Source organism: Pteronotus mesoamericanus, unplaced genomic scaffold, assembly GCF_021234165.1.
Source record: "Pteronotus mesoamericanus isolate MK-2021 breed Mesoamerican mustached bat unplaced genomic scaffold, CSHL_Meso_final scaffold_174, whole genome shotgun sequence".
Taxonomy (NCBI): Eukaryota; Metazoa; Chordata; class Mammalia; order Chiroptera; family Mormoopidae; genus Pteronotus; species Pteronotus mesoamericanus.
Genome location: NW_026555309.1, coordinates 16,917,800 through 16,940,967, shown reverse-complemented (window position 1 = coordinate 16,940,967; position 23,168 = coordinate 16,917,800). Strand labels below are relative to the sequence as shown.

At 38.7% G+C, this 23,168-nt stretch overlaps 1 protein-coding gene across 2 annotated transcripts in view; it reads right to left on the bottom strand.

The window, feature by feature from the left end:
* CPQ (carboxypeptidase Q) overlaps positions 1–23,168 on the bottom strand; it is a 409,746-nt gene that overhangs the window by 259,718 nt on the left and 126,860 nt on the right. The gene's annotated exons all lie outside the window — the stretch shown is intronic.

Here is a 23,168-nt window from a genome sequence, read left to right as displayed (position 1 = left end):
ATCTGAAAAGATATTCAAATACACTGAGGAACCATCCGCAGGACTAATTTTATGCCAAGCATGTGGGACAATCACTGATATGAATAAAGAGCAGGCCCCAAAGCTTTGAAGCAGTAGCCAGTATTCTCTCAGTGCAATAATAGCTAAGCTTTCCACCGGGAAATTGCCTGTATTGAAAATATGATATTCTTGGTGATTTTTTTTCTACTGAATGTTTACTCAGTGCTTATATCACTCCCCTGGTGTCTTAGGAAAATGTGTTGAAATCTTATAACCCACTGCATGATCATCTAACACATTGTAAAAGTGCTGAATATATTCTCAGGATAGCACCAGGGGCGAAAGGGCAAGGACAACCTCGGCAGGTAAGCCCTCAGTGTGCTCAGTGTCTCAGAAAGAGTCAGCAGGCCTCCCCATATTCCTCATAGAACTATTTGGTACTAGGTCCAACCAAGATACTAGATCAAATACAGACCTAAAATGTGTCGGTCCAGTTGAAAGGAAGTGTCAACCCTAAAATTCAAATTTTAATCATTTAGAGAACAGTGTGGTAATCTCTATTAAAATTTAAAATCCATATTTTTCAACTCAGAAATTCCAGATGTTAGTAATTGTCATAAATAAATAAGTGCACGAAGATGCAAACACTGGAATTTTAATTGCAAGATTATAAAAGTGAAAAATTGGAAATAAACAGCATGCCCATAAATTGTGAGATGACTACATAAACTATAGAAGACAGTATATCATGCAATGAAATAATCTGTAGGAGTTAAGACAATGAGGGAGAATTTCTACATCTGGGAGTGATACACTGTTCATAGCAGACCAACACTTCCACACACACACACAAAAAGAAAAGTCAAATAAATAACAAAAATCATATATTTAAAACTATTGAGGAGTCACTGAAGCATAAGGGACAAAAGAAAAGTAAAGTTCCAGGAAGAAAAGAAGGTTTCAGAGGTGATCTGAGTGTCTGCATGGGGTCACTCGCCACTCCTGAGCTGGTTTGCTTGCTGGGTGTCCAACCTTTTGGCATCTCTGGGCCACAGTGGGAGAAGAAGAGTTGTCTTGGGCCACACATTAAATATGGAAACACTAACGAAAAATGATGAGCAAAAAAAAGGTTTTAAATAAATTCACGATTTTGTGTTGGGCCACATTCATAGCCATCCTGGGCCACATGTGGCCCATGGGCCACGGGCTGGGCACCCCTGCCTAGAGGGTCTACAGGATCGAATCTGGATGGGCCCAGGCAGAGGACAGATGCTGGGACAGAGAAACAAGCAGGTTCTCTGGCAGCCTTTTGGTCTTCAGTGACAAAAGCAAAGGTTTAAGGGGCTTTGACTACAGAGTTGTTTTCTCTGTCAAGTTGTCTGTCAAGTTCTGAAACTTCACAGGGCAGAAAACTAAACAGCTAACCCAAATCTTTTGAATGCAGACCTGAAATTCTGTATTCTGTATTCTGTCAGAATTAAAGATTCTAGGGTCTACCAGGCTTGTAAGTGAAAGCCCCGAAGGGCCATGCTCCAGAAACAGGGAGAGCCAGAGGTAGCCTGAGTCTTAACAAGTACAACCTGTCCTGATGTAGTTTAGTCTGTGGTTGAATTAAGGTGATCAGTCCCTCAACTTGATTTGTCTAACGATGGAAAGGTAAACCTTTGATTCCACTACAGCTTTTTAAAACAATGTCTAGCATGCAAACAAAAATTATTAGGCAAAACACACATTTACATAATATACATACATACCTACATACTACTTGCATGCATACATGCATATGTAAATGCATGTAAAGAGAGTTTAAAAGAATATACATCAAACTCACATTGGTAATTCTATCTAAAAATACTGACTGGAATACAGTAGCAGGGCATAGTGAAGGAGAATACTTAACTCTATTGTTTAAATCTTACTTTTTAAAGTAATTAATTCTCAAAATTCATTAAATGGTAATAGTCACCTTGGAAGTAAAGAGACACATATAGCTTTCCACATCACAAGAAAAAAGACATTGATTACAACAGCTGGGAAATTAGTGCGACGACTACCTATTTGCCTTGATAGGCTAGCAGGAAAGAGGCTGGTAGGGGTAAATGGAGTGGGAGATCGCATTTTATTAACTGCCCAGCAGTGGTGATTTCAGTCTTACCCATCTTATTAACACAGTTTTGCATTAGTGATTTTCATCTGGGTAGAAAAAGGAATAGCATTCAGGATATTTGACACTGCTGTGCCAAGAACTCTGAAATTAAACAAGGAATTGGAAACAAGTTAAACTCAAAGTGGGTAGAATATCAGATGAAGAAGGCAAACAGACACACCTGCCCGTCTTGACGAGGGCTGGCACAAGCTAGAGAAAACTAATAATCTACGAGGACCAACCAAAAGCTGGGAGAAAGTGTGTAGGAAGGCCCCTAGGAAGGCCTGGATTCCCCCAAGAAGAGATATCATCCCCTTCCTCCCCTGTTTCTCACAAGACTTCCTATTTCTATTATTGTTAACTTTAGGGTGTTCTTGAGACACAGTCTTCATGCCCACATCTTCTCTGTACTCAGCACTGAGGCCCCAGAAGACAGACACAGTGTCCCCTGGATCCCGGCATCCTGTCTCACTCCTAGCAGTGTCCACACAGGGTTCCTGCTCTATACTTGTTTATCATATAAGCCAAAGTCAAGATAGTTCTGACTGTAGAGCTTCTCAGCAAGAAAAGAGGCATTCACGTTGCAGGGCCCCATTCACTGAAACAACGGACTCTGAATTATACTGAGTATCTACCGCCTGCTTAGCATTATGCTAAACTCTGTTTTTCTCGGCATTAAGGATCATCATCTCTTCTCTATCTGCCTTTCTGATCAGCCTTGCTTCCCTTTCCTCCTACAGGTGCTCAATGGGTCCGCAATCTTGAGTTGTGGGGAACACAGGTTCAAGAAAAGTAACAAGAAGGCAAATCTTGAGGAAGTTTCCAGCGGAGGACCAGTATATAGGGAGCATATGACAAATATTTATTGACCACCTGACAACCAAAAAGTCTGTTCTGGCTAAAATGTGTCCAACGGTTTACAAAAGGACAACTGAAAAATGCTGTGCTACCAAAGCATTCCACACTTACTCCAGCCAGGGAAGATTTTTTATTTTTCATTTTGATAGCTGACCAACAACCCTGTGAAAAATTTCCCCTGATTGTGCATCCTCTTCCGAGAAAAGTATTGCTTAGGGGCAAACAAAGCTCTTTTGAAAATCTGTTCCAAGCAGATGCAGTGGAAGAAATGACTTCATAAGAGGTCTAAATATGTTCCTTAAGCAGAGAAGGAGGAGATGTTTTTTTCTTTTTTGTTTTTTTTTAATCAACATGCAGATGCTCCTCAGATCCCCTCTGGGCACTGCTTTCTGGCATTCCATGTTTATTGGCCTCAGTTCATTTATTTTTTTACAGTTTTGTAACCCATTTCTTTTTTTTTTCTTTTATCATTTTATTACTTTTTCAATTACAGTTGACATTCACTATTATATTCCTCTTACAGATTTACTTCTTCCCTAGTGATTTTGAGGTACTATCAGCTGCCAAATTTTTGGCAAGGCTGTGTGTGGCTGGGCAAATCCGTTGGTGGGCTGCCCATGCTCATTAACAAAGCCAGGGAAGCAGTTAAATGGCTGGCCTGTCCAGGCAGAGGCAGATGGGTCCAGGCAATCCTGACCTCCATGGGAAAGGAGGGCTTTGGCCAATTTCCTTAGCCAGTCACACTGCACAGATAACAAAATGAGTACCTAAGACTCACCAGAAACCAAGCCTGGCTTCTGGGCTAGACCACTCCAGTTGTATTTCCTGGGTACATACTATCTACTTAGCACCATACAAAGCATAAAAGGCCTATTCCTTGCTTTACTGCAAGTTATGATCAAGTGAAAACAGGTAGAACAACAGAACAACCAGAAAACAGATGTTTCCTTAACTACCCTTTTTATTCTTTTTTAACACAGCAATTATCAAAATCTGAAACACCTGGTTTGCCTGTTTATTGTCTATATCCTCCCCCAGAACGTAGGCTACATGTCTGCAGAGGTTGCTTCTGTCTTGTTCTCCGCTGTGTCTCAGATTTAGAATAGGTCTGGTCCATACAGAGTATTCAATAATATTTACATATGCATGCACCCAAGGTGCCAGGCACTTTTTTAGATACTGAGGATAAGGCAGTTCCTCAGTCCCTGAAAAAGTAAACAAGGTTGCTTCTTCTACTGTACCTATAACAGGATGAGAGAAGACAGATAGCAAAGAAGTATACAAATAAATAAGCAAGAGAATATCAAGTAAAAATAAGTGCCATTAAGAAAATGAAACCTAGCAGTCACCCGTGAATACCTTTTTCCCCCCTCACCACATCCAATCCAGCAGCAAGTCCTAAAGGCTTTTGTCTACAGAACAGCCCCATCTGACAGCAGCATTCCATCATCCACTGCTACTAGCATAATCCAGATGTCCTAACGTCTCACCAGGACCTTTGAAACAGCCTTTCAAATGTCCGGTCTACTTAGTTCCATTCCTGCTCCCCACAATCTACAGCTCACCTGGGGGTCAGTGATTTCCTAGGGTGTAAATCAGATTTAAAATTGTATCACTCCTTTGCTTAAATCCCGATTCCATTAGGGTACAACGCAAGCTCCAAACCAGGGCTGACATGACCTTTCATGAAGGTACGGCCCTGCTGACCTCTCTCACCAGCCACTTCCTGCCTCTCTCCCCCTTGCTCCCCCTGTTTGAGCCCCACTGGCTTCTGTTCAGTGTCTAAAACAGGCCGACCGGTTCTCCCTGCTGAGTTTTTGCGCTAGCTGTTACCTCTGCTCACTCTTCACCCAGATTTCCGCATACATGGCCAGCAGTTGGTGTGCTCAACCATGGGATTCCTAATACTGAGCACATGTATCGTTTAGTACAAAATTACATAATTAAGAAAAATGTGTGTTGCCTACATTATTTGGTACTTTGCTTCTTCATTCACAATAAGCCTTTACCATGAATAAGTTTCATCACTGAATTACCAACAACATCAAACCTTCTAAAACATATAAATTCAGAGCTAAAGCTTACAGGTTGCAAAAATAAAGGTTCTTACGTAAACCAAACATTGACCAGAAAAAAAAAAATCCATGCCCAGCATTAAAACCGTCTGCTCTATTTGTGTACCTAAAACATCAACTTGTATTGCTCTTTCAGAAGGTCTGTTAAGTGACCAGGAACAGCACCGTACAAGGCTGAGGAAAAGAATTTCACTGTAAACATAAGCAAATAGCAAATGTCACATGAATGACCAGTGTTCAGAGGAGAAATTCTGCCTGTTTTTATAAAGGTTGATCTTCTTCTTCCTGTTCTCAGGGCACGTTAGGTATATAATGATTCATAAATTAGAGCCTACCATGGTGCCCTGGCCTTGAATTTTAGAATGCTCTATATAGACGGAGAAAAATCTCACCTTCCTCTAAATACATTCCCATTATATTTATGGCCATAGATTCTCTTTCCGGCAAGTGATAGCCAAAGAAATCAATCAGACTGTGTGGCAAATGGGGAAGAATGTTTAAGGACACTTCAATCATATCTTGGCAAAAACTGCCAAACTCTAGCCAGGATTGTGGATTGTCCAAAATGTAATTTAAAAAAAATTTTTTTTTAGCTAACGGATTTATTTATTAAACAAATATGTGCCCTAACAGGTCTGGGAAGCATCAATAATTATAATCATAAGTGAGACACATAAGGCTTCTTAAAATATGTGCCAAATGGGTCTGGGAAGCATCAGGGATAGTAAGCGTAAGTACTGGCTACATTTTGGGAGGTCCAGGCATCTTATGCTGAGTCACTATCAACACTTTTTCTTGAGAACTTCCAAGACGAACTTTATTTGTATTTCAAGGTTCCCTTTTGGGTCAATCGTGAACAAGTAAGAATCGAGGAGAGAGACAGACAGGCCACCTGGAACGTGAGCTGGGTGCCTGAGAAGAGCGTCTCCAGTAGTGCCATCTGCTGTGTCCTGGCACGTGTCATCCTGTTCTCCTGAATGAATGTAGTTTCTCCTAGAAAGTTCACCTTAAATGAGCTCACATTATCTCTCTGACACTTGTCAAAAGAAGAGTGAAAAATTTCTCTAAGCCCTGAATTGAAAGAGGGAGGCAGAGAGAGAGAGAGAGAGAGAGAGAGAGGTGAGCAGAAGCGGGGAAGAGGGCAAGAAGGTGGGATATGTACAAAGCAGAGGGTACTCCTTCTTGAGGGCCAGTGTATTTTTATCTTCCTCCATAAATTTAATGCCAGAGGGCGAGAAAAGAAGTAAAAGCACCACTTCCAATCATATTTGCTAAGACAAATGTTTGTATTTGAACACTTGATAAAACACATGAAATATGAAAACACTCAATACTACCTTCACTCTAATCCAGTATCATTTTGTTGTGAATGGCAGTTTATTTTGTTTCATTTTGTCTTTTAGTTAAAGAAGTAGCAGTCGAGAAATCTGATCTGATTTTGACAGCAGACCAGTGGTCTTTTCCCATCCCAGCTGGAATGGGATTCAGGAACAGGCAAGGGCAAGTGGCTGAGTGATTTCATTAACTACGTCTTGATTTGGAGGTTAGTATATCTGCAGATCTGCTTTTACCTCCGAGGTCTTGGGGAGCTGCCAATATGGGCACAAGAAGTGATGATAATGGATTGAAGCTGCCATAGGGCAAATCTCTGGAAGGAGAGATATCATGAACAGTTGCCAGGATGGAACTGCCTGTGCCATTGCCTTGCAAGTTGGAAGGTATCAGGAAATCTAATTTATTAACTGTTTTTTGCCACAGGAAGAAGGTACTGAATAAGGAGAAGGAGGAAGGAGACAAGAGGGAAGGATAGGAAACAAGTGGGCCTCACAGAAAAACAACCAGAGATGTCCTTTAAAGTCCACCTTCCAAAGCAAAGGGCCCAAGACTGCAGAGGTCTCTTCAAACCTGACCCATGTCGTTAACGCTGGTGTTAGTGCACTTGCAGGCAGTTTCGTCCTTTCATTCTCTTGACCTGGTCTTTTCAGCTGGAACACACTGTTTTGGTCCTTTTTATAACCTTTACTAAAACGATCTTATAAAAACCCTTATCTGTGAATATTTTTCCTTCATTTCGAGGCTAAATAAATTGTTTAAAAAACCTTTCTGAAAATGGCTGAGGGTACAATCCTGATCAGGTTACACAAATTTAAAATTTGTCTAAAGCTCCCTGCCTCCCAAGGTTCTCATAACTGAAATGATATTCATAAAGCACCCAATCCTTAAAAGCTGTCTAATATATGTTAGCTCTTTTCTCTTCTTCCCCTTTTTGAAGTAAGACATTCTTAGAATGTACAGCAGAAAAGTCTAGAGCAGTAAAGGGTGGTATTTAGGCATACATCCATAAACTTGTTTTCTCAGGAAAATAAATCCAATTAAAGATAAAAATCAATGTAACATCACAATGCCTATTTGCGGTATTTATGAGAATCAGAGGCCCTTTAAAAAATTATTCCAGTGAAACAGTATTTTAAATACACCATGGCGTAATGGATATGGCTGGTGCTAAGCAACATGAGGCATGTAAGCCATGGAGATCTATTTCACAGCTTCTTTCCTTAGCAGAAGAGATGACATTTCATCGGCCTCACCTCCCTGGAGACTAAAAACCAAGCCCCTCGAGGAAAGCCAGGCAGCTGATCTATAGGCTTTTTCCCTGCTGAAGAAAGGAAACGCAAAGCCTGTGAAAAGCTTACCTTTTCACAAGGTAAGTTTACATTTGTGTGAGAATGTTCATGATGTGGTTCACTTTGCTAAAAGTCCTATCAGAATGAGCAAAGCAGCACTATTATGTGGCATTTTAGAAGCTTACTGAATATTCTAACTCTTCCAAATATCAACTTGGCAGGGAGGGTCTCATAGAGATTAAATCAATGCATGCCTAAATTAATTTACACTTAATGCTGGGGTGCTGAATGTAGTCTAATGGAGATCTACCCATGAGAGTGGAGAGAAAAGAAACTTGGTACCAGAAGCTAAAACGCATGCCCTTGCTTGGCTACTGAGGAGCTGAGTAACTTTCAGCCCCAGTTCCTCATCTGTACAATGAAAGGGTGGAGCAGATGTTCTCTAAAGGCTCTTCCATCCAGCTCTACCATTTGTGAAATCTAGGTTCTAAAAGGGAAAGGAAGTAGAAATAGTAAGAAGGTGCTTGTAGGGAACCCCAATAAGCAACAACCAGAAACTGAAAAGGCCATTAATACATGTATAGAAATGATAACAGGGAGGATGGTGTTATCAGCAAACATCTGTAAATGCTGTATGAGGAACCCAGCACTTGTCCATGCACCTTACAGGTGTTAATGTTTATCCACTCTGACTTCCTTTCTGTCACACTTCCCGCCATGCTGGACAACACTAGGAATAAATACAGGCACTCTGAGGATCCAGCTAAGATACATACACCTCTATGTTCATTGTCGCATTATTTATAATACTGAAGATATGAAGGGAACCAAGTGTCCATCAATATATACATATAATGTAATATTACTCAGCCATGAAGAAGAATGAAATCTTTCATTTCAGAAGCATGAATGGACCTAGAAGGTATTCTGCTAAGTGAAATAAGTCATTCAGAGAAAAACAAATACCATACAATTTCACTTATATATGGAATCTAAAGAACAAAATAAACAGAATAGAAGCAGACTCATAGATACAGAAAACAGACTCTTGGTTGCCAGACAGAAATGGGGTTAGGGGAGCTGGCTGAAAAAGGCTAAGCGATTAAGAAGTACAGATTGGTAGATACAAAAACAGTCACAGGGATATAAGCACAGCATAGGGAATATAGTCAGTAACATTGTGGTAACTGTGTGTGGTACCAGGTGGGTACTGGAAATACCAGGAGAGAACACTTTGTAAAGGATATGATTGTCCCACAACTATGCTGTACACCTGAACCAAAACAAAATAATACTGAATGTAAATTGTAATTGAAAAGTAAAATTTAAAATTAAAAAAAAATCCAAGAAATAAAATATAACACTAAAGCATTGTCATCTATAGAACAGTCACAGAATATTCAAGCAAAAAAAAATTTTAAATACAAAAATTTGACACTAGGTTATTTAATAAAATTATTATATTTTTCTGAATTTATAATGTTTGTCGTATTTGGCAGCTTTGTTAAAATTTTAATTTGTTATAATTTGTTTGGTATTCTAAGTAAATGTTGATTTATATGTAAATTTGTATCTGCAACTTTGTACTTATCTTCTTAAAGGTGCCCCCAAATTATGTAAGTGGCTAGTCCTACATGACTTGGACCCTCCCCTGGCCTGGAATATAAGACACTAAATAAATGTTTACTGAATGAGTAAAGTTGGAAAATGTTAAAAATTAGATCCTTCTAGATTTCAAATATTTCCTTTCTAGAGCAGCAACCAGTACAACAACTGATATTTATTGAGCTATGCAACTATTACTACCATTGACTGACTAGCTAAGGCTAGTTACTCCTTCAAAACCACTGCCTATGTGGGGAAGTTGTAGTGTGTAGACAATTTACAACTTTCTGTACTATACCACAGAAACCAGGTAATCTTCCCTCCCTCCAACAAAACATCCCTGTAGGTTTCTGCAAACTCCCACCAAGATACTCATTCCTCTTGGAAAGGGTTCTTTGATAACATACTCCTCAAAATGAGCACTGTATAACAACAACAAAAAAAAATCAGGAGAAATTCAGAAGCAGTTTCTGGATTTGGGATTTTTGCTCATTTAACAATAAACAGCAATTATGTATGAGGTGAAGGATCTCCCTTTGCATATGGTGTACACTTGTAGTGGTAGACTAAAAAAATATTCAGGAGCTATTACTCCAAAGCTCATTCGGTTAATAAAGAAATTTAGAGGAAATTAATTGATTGCACCCTGCTAATTAGTTGACTTATATGGGATAGTTTGGATTCCTTTGGATAAAAGAAAAGTGAATTCCTTTCAATGCTTCAAATATTCAAGCTCATCATAAAATGCTAGCTTGACAATTAATCACTTTGAAATTGTTGATGCTTTATCAAAGAACATGACAGTAATGGGTTTAATACATACACTTTAAAAAAATTCATGAACCCATAAAAAGAAGAAGGGTGGAAGTTCTTTACAAAAGTATGCCCATTAATAAATGTAATCAAAAAAAATGAATTAGAAAACCATTTGCAACCAGCAATGTAATGATTGATTCAAGCAAGGATCATCAACACATTCTGAATTTTCATTGGCCAAAATTTTATTGGGTAAAATAAGATTCATAAAGTCTCAAAACATCTCACCATAAGTGTCTTTCCAATGAAGAAATCAGAGGTACTGCCTTAGACTAGTGATCAAACTTAGCCTCACTAATAAGGAAAACTGATAGCTGCTTCCTTATGAATGCAATAAGGGATACAACATTATCCACATGTAATTTTTGTCAAAAGTTTTTAATCTGAATCAATAAGAAGGAAATAACTCCAAACTGAGGTACACTGTGCAAAACAGCTGCCCTACATAGTCTTCAAAGTGTCACTGTAAGAAAATGTTAAAAGGCGAGGGAAAAAATTCCAGATTAAAGGAGACTAAAGATACATGGCAAGTAAATGTAATGTATGTCCTTGATTGAATTCTGAAATTAAAAAGAAAAAGCAGAGACATTACTGAAAGTGGGAAAAACTGGGGAGATCTAAATACGGATGGACTTTACATTTTGTAACATTTCTATAACAATGCTAAATTTCATTGGTAGGAAAATGGCCTTCCATTATGTTAGAGAAGGTTCTTGCTATTATTAAATGCTCATTAACGTATTTATGGGTAAAGTGTTTTCATGGCTGTACCTACCTTACTTTCATATGCTCAGAAAATGAGAAAGAACGCATACGCAAATGTGGCAAAACATAAAATACTGAATGTAGATAAAGGGCATGTGAGTGGACAGAGAAAACAGCTAAAAGTGGATAAATCAGAACAGATACAAATTTAAAACTTCTTATCAAAAGACAGTTAAGCCAAAACAAACAAACAAAGAACAAACAAGATACCAACTAGGTGAAAATATTTATAACATATTTGACAATGAACTCATGTCTAGAAAGTATGAAGAATTCCTACTACTCAATAATTTTAAAATAACCCAATTATAAAATGGGTGAAGTACTTGAACAGACTTTTCACAAAGGAAGACAGAAATGACCAATAAGCAGGTGAAAGGGTGCTCAGCATCACCAATCAGGGATGTGCAGAGCAGCACTTCACTGAGGTACCAACAAACACCCACCAGAATGGCTAAAATTAAACAGGCTGATAACACAAAAGTTTAGTCAGAATGTAGAGCAACCTGAACCTTCATACATGGCTGGTGGCAATGTAAAATGGTGTCACCTCTCTGGAAAAAGTTAGGCAACTTCTTTTTAAAGAGTATTATGAGTCATTTCAACTTTAGCATAGGTTGATATCTTTTCAAAAAAAAAGAAAAGTTGTGAAAAAAATCTGTGATGCTTTAGAATGTGGCTTTGGAATATAGACATGATCAGTATATATTCATTTATTGTTGGTTCTCTATTCTTTAGATCTTAGATAATTTTTTAATAGCTATCCATTCAAAAAATATCTCGAGTTCCTGCCACGTACCCAGCAATCTCCTGTGTACTGAGAATGTAATGTACAGGAAAGAGAGGTTCCAGTCCTCATGGAATTTATATTCTCATAGAAAGATACATACTAAACAAGTAGATAAAGAGATAGACCCTGGCTGGTGTGGCTTAGTGGATTGAGTGCTAGCCTGTGAACCAAAGGGTCATTGGTTCAATTCCCAGTCAGGACACATGCCTGGGTTGTGGGCCAGGTCCCCAGTAGGGAGCACACAAGAGGTAACCACACATTGATGTTTCTCTCCCTTCTCTTTCTCCTTCCCTTCCCCTCTCTCTCTAAAAATAAAGAAATAAAATCTTTTGGAAAGAAGGAAAGAAGGAAGGAAGGAAGGAAGGAAGGAAGGAAGGAAGGAAGGGAGGAAGGGAGGAAGGGAGGAAGGGAGGGAGGGAGGGAGGGAGGGAGGGAGGGAGGGAGGGAGGGAATAGATATAAAGAAGTCACCAAATGTGATTAGAGCTCTGAATACACAGAGGAAGTGCTAGGTAAGAGAATTTGAGAGACAGTTTTACTCTACTTAGGGTAGTCAGGAAAGACCTTTCAGGGGCCGGGGGGCACGGAAACCCTCTCAGTTGAGACCTGAAGATTGAAAGGGAGTCAGTCATAAAACAATCTGGGGAAGCAGCATTCCAGAATGAGGGTTTAGAGTACACAGGCCTTGACCTAGAAAATAGCCTGGAAGGTATTTAAAATACAACACTTGCTGCATCTTGGTCAGCTGGCCACTGATACCTGGTCCAAGAGACCACATCTTAGGCATAACATGCAAGAACAGTATCAAGCATTAAATATAAGCCAGAAAGGGTGGAAAATACAGGGAACAGTTTTAGGTCAGAGTGAGGGAGACTACAAGAGTGAGTTTCTGAAACCAGGAGTTAAACAGAACCAAGGTCTCTGGAGCACACACAATCAGGCGAGTTCTGGATCTGCTGCTTTGTAAGATAAGTCAGTCCCTATCAACCTACCTGCTTAGTCTCATCATTATCTAACAATGATGACAATGATAATGACCATGATCAAAGTAAGAGATCAGTCATAATTCATTGATTACTTTCCAGGTGTCAGGTTCTATGTCTAGTGTTGATCTCATTTAATTTTCTCAACCACTGTAAGAGGTAAACAGTACTCCCCCCATGCTACAGATGGAAAAACAGGCTCAGAGTAGTTACCGGTAAATAATGTACATAAGGTCACATAACCTCTAAGTGGCAAAGCCTGCATTTGATCCAGGTCTGTCTGATTCCAAATCCCACTCTGTATATTTTTACCTTTGTAAGTCTCCAAACCTTCTTGGGAGTACCTTCTTGTTGGTACAGTATTTTGTCCAGGGGACTAAAGAAACTGAAGGGTCATTTGGATGCAAAAGGACTTCAGCAAGACTCTCTCTAGTTTTGATGAGAGAGAGAGGGAGAGGGAAAGGAACAGAGAGGGGCGGGGGAAGGAGAGAGAGAGAGAACAAAAGCACATGCAATTGTAAAAGAATGACTTGAGGCTACTCAAAATTATTTTGGTTCATATGCTACACCAGACATTTTTCTAAGGGCACTGCGCAAGCAAATAACATTGTCATAATCCTGAAACCTGAAATCAAAATGCATTAATTTCCTTTTACCAGCAGAGATTCAGAAAAACATGCTATGGTGACGTGATTCTTAAGCTTTGGCTTTTGATAATCAGAAAGCTGGAAAATAGAAGCTGAACATTTATATACATTTCAAAATTATGAATGCAAAATAGAAGCCAAGAATAAATTTTTATATCAAGGTTATAAGCAGATGAAAAATAACAGTCTGTACTAGGAATGCAAACAGACCATTAATTATAGCAGCTTCACAAAGCATCATAGTAATATGCAGTTTGCAATACTTTACCAAAATTTACATAACTATATGGCATCCTCTCAGATTCCAGAGATTCTATTTTTGATAAGTAGCAATTGAAAGGGTTAGTCACCTCATCTATATTATTACTCAACTTCTGTGAACGTGAAATGGTAACACCTTGAATTTACGTGTTATCAAGCCAGATAGGCTGCCTCTTTTTACTCCTTCATTTCAGCATGACTGAGCGCCAGGCCTTGTGCACAACCCTGGGGATAAGGAGATAAATAAGAAGCACAGTATATCTCCAGAATTTCCAATCTAGAGAGAAACAGAGTAGTAAACACATAGCCCCAACAGAGTTTGGACAAAATAAAGAGATGGAGATCAATATGGCAATACGATGTGAGAGGTATCCCAACCAGATAGCTACAATTACAATAGTGGTATTAAATTAAAATTTTCTTTCTCTGTCTCCCTTCTTCTTTTTTTCCTCTTTCCCTCCCTTCCTTACCCCCTGCTTCTTCTCTGTCTTCCTCTTTTATTCAATAAGTATATCCAGTCATGAGTTAGCAAAACTGTATAATAATAGCACTTTACATGCATGTAACACTATGTGTCAGGCAATAATAACATCCTGTGTAATCCTCACAAAATGCCAGGAAGGAGGTCTAGCTATCTCCCCCATGGTACGATTAAACTGAGGCACAGAGAGTTTGCCCAATTTACCAAGGTCACACGTCTGGCAAGGGCCTGAGCAAAGACCCGGACACTGCGGCCCCAGAATGGTGGCTCTGGAGCTCTCTGCCTGAGTCTCTCCATTACGAGGTGGTAGGCCTGTCACACTACCTGAAGCAATAATAAGGACCCGGAGATTAAAGGAAATTTTGGAATGTCTAACAAAAGCCTTCTAAACAAAGAATCTGCCTTTTTCAAAAATCAGAGAGGGTGGGTAAAAAAGGATGATGAGGAGAAAAAATGGCAACATTCAGCGTTCTTTTTCTCTGCTTCCCCCCTCTTGGGAACACAGTGACTCTCCACCTACGTAAATGATGAGAATTGGCATTCTGCTTGATCACCATGCATCTGTCAAGAGACTCTGTGAATTCAGCAGAAACAAAATAAGGAAGGAAAAGAACTTGCTAATCGAGGCTGGCCCAGTTGTACCATTCTGAGTCACTGGTATTTTATTTATTTTGTAATCACTGGCAAGAATACATTTCCCTCAAATGCAACAATATTTCAAAACAATATAAATCAAGCATGATAGCTAATTATGCTAAGGTCACAACAAAGAACGAAACCACCAGGACATCAAAAATCCTAGAAAGATGAAGCGTGAAGTAGCAGCATTAATTTTCTCCCATTAAAAAACAATGGGAGGGGGCACAGTTTTTTACTCTCTGAGAACAATTGGCTTTCAAAATCATCCAAAGTAAACCTCTTAAGACATTTCGTCTCTGCTCTGATTACAGAAATGCTCATGCTAAATCTCATCAAGATGAAGAATGTTTTATAAATTGTAATATCTTTAATCAGAGCCCCCTTTGATGCTATTTAACTCCACAATGTAGCCCAACAAGTGCTTCTATTATGTCATTTATCGATTCTATTAATTATCATTATAGGGATTGATTTACATTTTTGTATGGCTCCCTCACCAGATGGTATAATGTCCTCCAGCTCTGACACTCCATAAACATCACCTGGGCTCACTCATGTCTCTCCAGCTGAATGTTTAATCAGGGGTTAGTCGTCTTCACATTGGACTGCTTCTCTTTCTCCTCCTCTTCACTATGCTCTCTCAATACAGTACACAAAGGCCAAATGACAGAAAACATAAACCAGTAGTATTTACAAAGCCAAGTTCTATCAACAGCTCATTCCCACCCCAATGAATTCTTACCCAGTGTGATGATATGATTTTCACAGTGAAGTGAAGGGACAGCCTTTTGCTCCCTTTGCTGATTAAAATTTAGTCTGTGTTCAATTATCTGGGGCAATGGAAAAAATAACCAGAAAAAATATATAACTGGCAATGGGAGTATAACAGACAATTTGGCCTCAATATAATTACTTCTAAATTATATTTTACTTGGACTAATAAAAAAATCACTTTGCATTCTTGAGCTCGCATGTTGAGAAAGGAGGAGGCACACGTCCCAAGGTGCACTCCATCGCAAGAAAGCCAGCCTAGAATTTTAAATTGCCTTAGGTGATCCAAAAAGTGGATAATAGAGAAATGGAAATGCTTAACTGTTTTTCTTAATAAAATATAAAAACCAGATGAATGGGACTGTTTCACAGTTGCCTCAAACTCAAAATGTCTCAAAACCAAACTGATGATGTTGCCTTCAGATCAGCTTCCTCTCCTAAAACTTATACTTCTCATCCTTCTCCAGTCCCCAACCTGGGGGAAGTGAAACTGGGAAACTGTGGAGAAGACACAGCCCATCAGCAAGAAAACTCGGTAGCTAACTTACTTGGCTGAAGTTTGCCCATGTCGCCAGATCTGGTTTTCCCTGGAAACCACAGACCCCTATTTTCTACGTAAGACTCCTGATCTTTAAATGCTGGGCTGAACCAAACACAGTTTCCTCCCCTCGTTTTCTGTAAACTTTCACTCCTCCTTCCTTCTTCCATCAAATGTGACCAATCCCTGAATTCTGACAAGTTTTTCATACTATCCCTCCTTCTGATCCTTTGATTCCCACTGCCATCATCTATGCTCTCCTTATTTCACATCTGCATTTTTAGAACAGTATTCTGTCTTTTCTTCTCAAGGCATGCTATGTACGGTCACCAGACTGATGTTTCTAAAACAGCAGTTCCCCAACTTTAACTTGCATCAAAATCACCTGAAGGGCTGGTTAAACCACAAGCCCCACACTCGAGCATTTTTTAATTTATTGGGTCTCGGATGAGGCCTGATAGTTTGCATATCCCAAGCTCCCAGATAAGGCTGATGATGGTGTTCCAGGGACCACAGTTAGAGAAATAGTGCTCTAAAATATCACACACACACCCCTACCTCTAACCGACTCAGTGATTCCCCTTTTCCTCCACATTTCTTCCCCAGGCTAGTACTTTGGGTTCTCATAACCCGGTCTCTTCCTCTCACCTGCTTGCCTTGGTCATGTGTAGAATGTCTTTTCACTTCTCTTGTTCAAGTAACCTTTTCATGGAGTACACCCAAACCCCACAGCCCAATGTATCCAGCCCTAATCAGACTTCTACTTTTTCTTCTAGACTCCTGTAATATTAGCTCTCCAGGTTGCTTGATGTAATCTAAAGTATACAGAATTTAGAACCAGAGACTCTGAAAATGACTCTTAGTTCTTTCATAAGTTGTATAACTTGACTGGCCATTTAATCATTCTGAACTGGTTTGTCCTTCAGTAAAAGAAAGACATCAATATACACTTTTAGTCCTGGCTGATGTGGCTCAGTGGATTGAGTGCCGGCCTGTGAACCAAAAGGTCACTGGTTGGATTCCCTGTCAGGGTATGTGCCTGAGTTACAGGCCAGGCTCCCAGTTAGAGACAGGAAAGAGGAACAGATCAATGTTTCTCTTACACATTGGTTGCTCTCCCTTTCTCCCTCCCTTCCCCTCTCTCTGAAAATAAATAAATAATAAAATGCTTTAAAAAAATCTACTTTTATTGGATCATATAAACAATTAATTGAAACAAACTACTTAAGCCTTCAGAGAAGCATAATACAAAGTAGGTGCTTAATAAATGTTAATTTCCTTCCTTCATCTGTTTTCCCCAACCACACATTTAGCACTAAATAAAAATACATTACTCTAGTCATTTATACTTTAAGCTTACTTTCCTCTCTCTTAGCCAGATAGACTATTCCTAAAAGGAAAAAAAAAATTCATCTTAGTCTAATTCATCTTAGTAACCCTAGTATTTGGCAACTGCTGAGGAACTGTAAGTTCTCAATAAATGTTTACTTAAAAATGATTAATTTGAGAAATAATGTAGAAAATGGTTCTATAAAGAAGCTTTCCTCTGCAGAACTTAAATTTCTAATTAATTACATTAATTCTTAAAATATCTCCCTATGACAAAGTCAAAAGGTGTTTTACATATTTTAGAAAAACTGAAAAAGATCTAATTGGGAGTCTCAGTTGATACGTCATGATGAACAAAAGAAAAAGTCATTGTAAAGTCTTCAATAAAGAAAAAATCTTCTTTTTGAAGTAAATTTGAGGAACAGGAGCACTAATAATGTGCATACAGAAAAATAACAATAGTGGACCTGGAAGTAACGCAGATGTGTTTTTGAGGTTACCTATCATGTAACCATGTGACTGTTGTACCTCCAAAATGGCTGACAAATATTGATAACTGTGCTGACAAGGGTCAAACCAAACTGATAAAATGTACTTCCTGTCCTTTAGGAGAGTCTCTAATTTTGAAGTCAAGCAACAACAAATTTTAAATTGTATTCTCTTCTCCAGTGTTGCTGACATCTACCCAACTCCTAGACTGAGTTCAGTATCACCCACTCCCTCAGAGCTAAATGTGAACTGCCTGTCAAGGGGTGGGCGGGGGGCGCTATTTTACTCAATCAGTAACTCAAAACATCAATGGTGTGGCAGAAAAAAGATACAATCTGACGTATTTTCCTACAAAGCAAACTACCCTAAAAGTTCAAGTTGTTTGGACTTACTATACAGAGGCTACACAGTCTGGTCAGCAAGGCCTTGAAATCAGCCTGTCATAAGAGCCCTGTCATGACTGACTGTACAGTCTCAAACATATTCATTTCATCAACAGACATTTCCTGAGCGACTATTATGTAACAGATATTATACAAGGTTATGGGGACACAGGAAAAATATATAATCCATATCTTTCTGAAACTTACAGTCTAGTGTGGAGTCAGGCAATTGGAACAGATGAGAATAGTTCACCAAACTCATTTACCTTTCACCACGGGCCTTTCCCAGCCTTCACATAACTACACTCTGGCCAGTGAAATGAGAGTAGAAGTGCAATACACCATATCCAGGCCTGGCCATGGAAAACTTCCCTACTGATTATGAACTTTCTCCATCTCCTTATTTGCCAGCTAGATGCAGAGGATTCTGAGATCTTAGAGGTGATGGAGCCACAAGATGGAAAGAAGCAGAAGGCCACCTTTCTGACCACACTCTTGAAACTATTCTTTAAGCAAGAGATTGACTCCTATTGTGGTCAGTGACCAAGATTTGAAGTTGTTTCTATGACAGTTTGTCTACCCTACCAAAGCACAAACCCAGTCAGCCTCTAAGATACTATGATATGGAGTTTTCACAAGATGATATGGGCCTATCAGAAAGTGGCATCTCACCTAGGCTAGGGTTAGATATCAGGGAAGGCTTCCCAGAAGAAGAAACACTTAACATGGATCTTGAGGAACATTGTGAGACAGTAAGAAAGGAAATAGAAGGTTGAGGAGGAGAAAACACATGCAAAATCATGAAACTATGAGGACATGCTGTATACTAGGGAAGTGTTAGTGACTCCTGACTACTAGAATGTAGAGTGATGTTGGGAAATGGAGCTGCTCAATGTGTATTTGTTGAAATGACTGAACCTAGGAGATCTAGTAACTACTAGAAATAATGGATAAAGGAAGAAAAAAGTAATCAAGGACATCTAACTTAAAAGGCAGATAGGTGACATTCTTTTCATGGAGATAGAAAATGGAGAAGAAAGAAATGAAAGGATATGTTCAATGGAAAACCCAAAAGAAGAATCAGCAGGTAGTTGAATGTAAGAGTCTGGAGCTCAGTCAGTGGTAAGGATAGGAGAGGTGGTTGAAGCCATAAGCATGAGGGGATTTCTCAGGCAGAATATTTTGACTGACAAGCCAGAGAAATGGGGAAGGTAGAGGGCAAGTGGGGCGGGGGAGCAGGTGGAGGGGGAAGAGGGGAGAGAGAGAATGAATATGAGAAAGAAGTCACAGAAGCCAGAGAGAAGACATATTGAAAAAGCAGTCAATAAAGACAAATGCTTCAGAAAGATAAAGTAACATTTAGCCTGATAATGTGCATTATATTTGACAACTAGTCAACTATTTTGGCCTTAACAGGTTCTATTTCAGTAATGGCAAAAGCCAGGTTAAAACAGTCTGCAAAGTGAATGAGAAATGAAGAATTAGAGATGGGAATATAAAATACTCTGTAAGGAAAATTGACTCTCAGAAACAATTTGCTAGAAGTGGACGAAGAGACAGAGTTTGTTTCATTTGGTTTTAATTTTTCAGAGTACAAGACTTAAACATGTAAATATGTTGAATTCTCTGAACTTTTACATCTCTACCTATAAAATAGGGATAATAATGCCTCTTCTGTTTGGTCCATTGGGTTGTTTTCAGAACAAGTAAGATGACATATGTGAAAGATTCTAATCTAAGTACTATATAAAGGGCAAGGTTACTATGTATTTATAAATGTTGAAAATATGGAGTTATAAAAGTCAAGAGTCCAGTGAAATATGGTTGGCTATAAAACCGAGGTAAAAATATAATCAGTTTAGATCTAGAAATATTAAGAAAAATGTCTTTTTAATACACACTACAAGTTGCTGACCCCAAATCTTAGAGGTTAACAAGAAATTTCTAAGTTCTATGCTGGACAAAATTCTTCTGGGGCTCCTAGGTTACAGGCTGGGTTTCCAAACATCTTCATTACACCAGAAAGGAAAAAAAAAAAAAAATCCAATTAACCCTGGCAGACTGCAGTACATTAAGTCATCCGGGGATTTATTAGTCTTATGAGTAGTAGTTCTTAAATAAATATTTCTGGCAGGCACCCAGTTTCACAAAGCAAAAGACTAGCTCCATAATTTAGGTCTCATGACCAGTGAAATCATGGGGAATGGCCGCAGCTTGCTGAATATGTTATTCTAAGGGGCGATTGAGGTATTCTGGGAAGAAAGCGAGCCATTTTAGGACTTCTCTCCGGGGCAGATTAACCATCCAAAAGAATATGGTCCAATCATTATTTCACTAGCCACCAAATCTTTACAGACTCCAGAAAGAACGTTATTTTTAGCACTGTGACATGAGTGGAACTAGTTTTTCTCTCATATAACTTCTAACAAGTGGTCTTAACATGTCCCATCTTCTTCTCCTGGGAAGATATCTTAACTCTCATAAAAGAAAAAAGTTCTCTTTTTTTTTTCTCTGCACCTTTGAACAACTCTCTCTGACTTGGTTCCTAGTTGCTAATGTATCCTCCTCAATTATTTTATTTTCAAGGATGTAGGGTGCTAATGAAGGTCAAGTAGCTGTGTTTCCAGCTCCAAATAGTAATTGTGTAGAATAAACTTTCCTTTACAATAGAGACTAAAGATCTAGTCTTGAGACCCAAATAAACCCTATTTGCAGCTATTTTTACTTTTTTTTATCTGAAGGAGGCCAGGCTATAACACTACAATGGTGCTTCTTTTATCCATATTTCTCAAACATTTTATCCTTAATGTGTGACACTATCATACACAGCTATTCAACAAGGCCAAATGTCTGCAGGTCAAGTTTTAGACCTTCCATCCACTGCAATGCTGAATTCCACACTAAGGCTGAGGGCCAATAAAGCAATTTCCAAATTATCTCAATCAGAACCATGAAGAAAAAGACAAAACTTATGTTGCCCTCAAATAATATCAACAAACATTTATATAGACCTTTATAGCCAAATATCTTTAATAAGTATACCTCATTTATTCTTAAAATAACTGTAAAGTTTTTACCCTTTGTTATCACCGATTCATAGAAGAGGATTCTGAGGCCCAAGGAATTTAAGAGTATTTCCCAAGGCTACACAGTTGTTTGAGAGCTGAACCAGGTCTATATCCAAAGTCCTCTGCTTCCTCAGCTCTTTCCACCACACAGTAAATGGCCCCCGTCGTGTTATACACTTTATTTTTATTTCGCATCTCTAGCAACAGTGAAAAGAGCCTGGCTTTCTCTGAAGTCTTTGAGAATCTTTGGTGGTATTAGGTAGCATAATTCCTCCAACTTAATTCTTCTTTCACAGGATGGCTGTTCCTATGCAGGGCCTTTTGTGGTTCCATATAAATTCTTGAAATATCTGTTCTAGCTCAGTAAAATATGTCATTGTAACCTTGATAGGTATTGTGTTGAATTGATAGATTGTTTTGGGTAGTATGGATATTTTAATGATGTTAGTTCTTCCTAACCATGAACATAGTATATGCTTCTACTTATTTATATATTGAACTATATTATAAGGTCATAGTAATCAAAACAGCATAGTACTGGCATAAAAACAGACATATAGATCAATGGAACAGAATAGGGAGCCCAGAAATAAACTCACACCCTTAAAGTCAAATAATATTTTACAGCGGAAGCAGGCACATACAATGGGTTAAGAAAGTTTATTTAATAAATGGTGTTGGAAAATTGGACAAATATATGCAAAAAAATGAACCTATACCACCTTCTTAAACCACACACAAGAATAAATTCAAAATGGATTAAAGACTTAAACGTTAAACCCGAAACCATAAAAGTCTTAGAAGAAAACATAGGCAGCAAAATCTCAGACATTACATTTTAGCAATGGTTTGTCAGATGTATCTCCCCAGGCAAGGAAAACAAAAAAATAAATAAACAAATGGGACTACTTCAAACTAAAAATTTTTGCACAGCAAAAGAAAACATCAACAAAATAAAAAGACAATCTACAAAATGGGAGAATATATTCACCAATACATCTGATAAGGGGTTAATATCCAAAATGTATAAAAAACTTACAAAACTCAACACCAAAAAAAACAAACAACCCAATTAAAAAAAGGGCAAAGGACCTGAATTGGCACTTCTCCAAAGAGGACATAAGATGGCCAATAGACATAAGAAAAGATGTACAACATCACTAATCATCAGAGAAAAAATGCAAATTAAAACCACGATGAGATATCTTCTCACACCTGTCAGAATGGCTATCATCAATAAATCAACAAACAACAAGCGCTGGCAAGGATATGGATGAAAGGGGAACCCTTTTGCACTATTGATGGGAATGCAGGCTGGTGCAGCCACTGTGGAAAGCAGTATGGAGATACCTCAAAAAATTAAAGATGGATCTGCCTTTTGATCCAGCAATCCCACTTCTGGGAATATATCCAAAGAAACCAAAAACACTAATTTGAAAGAACATAAGCACCCCTATGTTCATTGCAGTGTCATCTACAATCGCCAACATATGGAAACAGCCTAAGTGTCCATCAGCAGGTGAGTGGATAGAACAACTATGGGGATTTACACAATGGAATACTACTTGGCTGTAAAAAAAAAAAAAGAGAGAGAGAGAGAATTTTACCCTTTGTGACAGCATGGATGGACCAGGAGAAACGTTATGCTAAGTGAAATAAACCAGTCAGAGAAAGACAAATACCATGTGAGTTCACACATATGTGGAATCTAATGAACAAACTCAACTAACAAGCAAAGTAGAGACAGACTTATAGATGGAGAGCAGGATGACAACTAAGTCGGGGGCAGTGGGGATGGGGGTGGAGGGACTGAGCAGAATGGAAAAAGGACGCATGGACATGGACAACAGTGTGGCGAATGCTGGGAGGAGGGAGTATAAGGGGACTAAATAGTAATGGAA